This window comes from Bison bison, unplaced genomic scaffold (genome assembly GCF_000754665.1).
Source record: "Bison bison bison isolate TAMUID 2011002044 unplaced genomic scaffold, Bison_UMD1.0 scf7180017864379, whole genome shotgun sequence".
In the NCBI taxonomy this organism is placed as follows: Eukaryota; Metazoa; Chordata; class Mammalia; order Artiodactyla; family Bovidae; genus Bison; species Bison bison.
Window position 1 is genome coordinate 12,015,732 of NW_011494951.1, and position 3,148 is coordinate 12,018,879.

Genomic DNA, 3,148 nt, shown 5'->3' on the forward strand with positions numbered 1-3,148 from the left:
AGATTTCTCAGGAGGCAGATAAGGTGGTCTGGTATTCACATCTCTTGAAGAATTTCCCACAGTTTGTTGTGATCCACACAGTCAAATGCTTTGGCATAGTCAATAAAGCAGAAATAGATGTTTTTCTGGAACTCTCTTGCTTTTTCCATGATCCAACGGATGTTAGCAATTTGATCTCTGGTTCCTCTGCCTTTTCGAAATCCAGCTTGAACATCTGGAAGTTCATGGTTCACGTACTGTTGAAGCCTGGCTTGGAGAACTTTAAGCATTACTTTGCTAGTGTGTAGCTTAGTTGGTAAAGACTCTGCCTGCAATGCAGGAGACACAGGCTCGATCCCTGGGTCAGGAAGATCCCCTTAAAAAGGTAATGGCAACCCACTCCAGTATTCTTGCCTGGAGAATTCCATGGACAGAGGACTTGCCAGGCTACAGTCCATGGGATGGCAAAGAGTTGGACACGACTTTGTGACTAACTTTCCTTTCCTTTTGCTAGTGTGTGAGATGAGTGCAATTGTGCGGTAGTTCGAGCATCCTTTGGCATTGCCTTTCTTTGGGATTGGAATGAAAATGGACCTTTTCCAGTCCTGTGGCCACTGCTGAGTTGTCCAAATTTGCTGGCATATTGAGTGCTGCACTTTCACAGCATCATCTTTCAGGATTTGAAATAGCTCAACTGGAATTTCATCACCTCCACTAGTTTGTTCATAGGGATGCTTCCTAAGGCCCATTTGACTTCACATTCCAGGATGTCTGGCTCTAGGTGAGTGATCACACCATCGTGATTATCCGGGTCATGAAGATCTTTTTTGTATAGTTCTGTGTATTCTTGCCACCGCTTCTTAATATCTTCTGCTTCTGTTAGGTCTGCTGCAGGGTTGGGGTCACTGGGTTTAGCAGTGTGTGCGTGGGACCGTTTGAAGGAGGTCACCATTATCTTCATTACCTCCACCATAGTTTGGCCCCAGAAAAACACCATGGTATGAGGTGGTAGCGTGGCCGAGCGGTCTAAGGCGCTGGATTAAGGCTCCAGTCTCTTCGGGGGCGTGGGTTCGAATCCCACCGCTGCCAATCCTTTTAGGTCTTCCCTGTAGCTCAAACAAAATGGGCTTCCCTGGTGGCTCAGAGGTTAAAGCATCTGCCCGCAATGCAGGAGACCTGGAGAAGAAAACGGCAACCCACTCCAGTATTCTTGCCTGGAGAATCCCATGGCCTGGTGGGCTATAGTCCATGGGGTTGCAAAGAGTTGGACACAACTGAGCGACTTCACTTTCCTGTAGCTCAAACGCTGAAGAATCTGCTCAAACGCTGAAGAACCCTGGGTTGGGAAGTTCCCCTGGAGAAGGTAATGGCAATCCACTCCAGTATTCTTGCCTGGAGAATCCCATAGACAGAGAATGCTGGCTGGCCACAGTCCGTAGGGTCGCCAAGGGTCGGACAAGACTGAGCAACTAACACACACACACAAATAACAGGGAGGGAACACAGCCCCACCCATCAACAGAAAATTGGAATAAAGATTTACAGAACATGGCCCAGCTCATCAGACCAGTTTCCTCCTCAGTCCCTCTCTCCCATCAGGAAGCTTCCATAAGCCACTTATCCTCCATCAGAGGGCAGACAGGCTGAAAAACTCCATCACAGAAAACTAACCAATCTGATCACATGGACCACAGTTCAGTTCAGTTCAGTCGCTCAGTCGTGTCCGACTCATTACGACCCTATGAATCACAGCTCACCAGGCCCCCTGTCCATCACCAACTCCCCGAGTTCACTCAAACTAATGTCCATCGAATTGGTGATGCCTTCCAGCCACCTCATCCTCTGTCGTCCCCTTCTTCTCCTGCCCCCAGTCCTTCCCAGCATCAGAGTCTTTTCCAATGAGTCAACTCTTCGCATGAGGTGGCCAAAGTATTGGAGTTTCAGCTTTAGCATCAGTCCTTCCAATGAACACCCAGGACTGATCTTTAGGATGGACTGGTTGGATCTTCTTGCAGTCCAAGAGACTCTCAAGAGTCTTCTCCAACACCACAGTTCAAAGGCATCAATTCTTTGGCGCTCAGCCCTCTTCACAGTCCAACTCTCACATCCATACATGACCACAGGAAAAACCACGGCTTTGACTAGATGGGTCTTTGTTGGCAAAGTAATGTCTCTGCTTTTGAATATGCTATCTAGGTTGGTCATAAGTTTCCTTCCAAGGAGTAAGCGTCTTTTAATTTCATGGCTGCAATCACCATCTGCAGTGATTCTGGAGCCCAGAAAAATAAAGTCTGACACTGTTTCCACTCTTTCCCCATCTATTTCCCATGAAGTGATGGGACCGGATACCATAATCCTCATTTTCTGAATGCTGAGCTTTAAGCCAACTTTTTCACTCTCCTCTTTCACTTTCATCAAGAGGCTTTTGAGTTCCTCTTCACTTTCCGCCATAAGGGTGGTGTCATCTGCATATCTGAGGTTACTGATATTTCTCCTGGCAATCTTGATTCCAGCTTGTGTTTCTTCCAGTCCAGCGTTTCTCATGATGTACTCTGCATAGAAGTTAAATAAGCAGGATGACAATATACAGCCTTGACGTACTCCTTATCCTATTTGGAACCAGTCTGTTGTTCCAGGTCCAGTTCTAACTGTTGCTTCCTGACCTGCATACAGATTTCTCAAGAGGCAGGTCAGGTGGTCTGGTATTCCCATCTCTTGCAGAATTTTCCATAGTTTATTGTGATCCACACAGTCAAAGGCTTTGGCATAATCAATAAAGCAGAAATAGATATTTTTCTGGAACTCTCTTGCTTTTTCCATGATCCAGCAGATGTTGGCAATTTGATCTCTGGTTCCTCTGCCTTTTCTAAAAACCAGCTTGAACATCTGGAATTTCGTGGTTCATGTATTGCTGAAGCCTGGCTTGAAGAATTTTGAGCATTACTTCACTAGCGTGTGAGATGAGTGCACTTGTGCAGTAGTTTGAGCATTCTTTGGCATTGCCTTTCTTTGGGATTGGAATGAAAACGGACCTTTTCCAGTCCTGTGGCCACTGCTGAGTTTTCCAAATTTGCTGGCATATTGAGTGCAGCACTTTCACAGCATCATCTTCCGGGATTTGAAATAGCTCAACTGGAATTCCATCACCTCACTAGCTTTGTCATAGTGA

General features: G+C 46.3%; 1 non-coding gene across 1 annotated transcript; it reads left to right on the forward strand.

Moving 5' to 3' along the window:
* The first annotated feature begins 986 nt into the window (after positions 1–986).
* On the forward strand, positions 987–1,068 carry TRNAL-AAG. The gene has a single exon. It is a non-coding gene; the product is annotated as a tRNA-Leu (tRNA).
* The last annotated feature ends 2,080 nt before the right edge of the window (positions 1,069–3,148 follow it).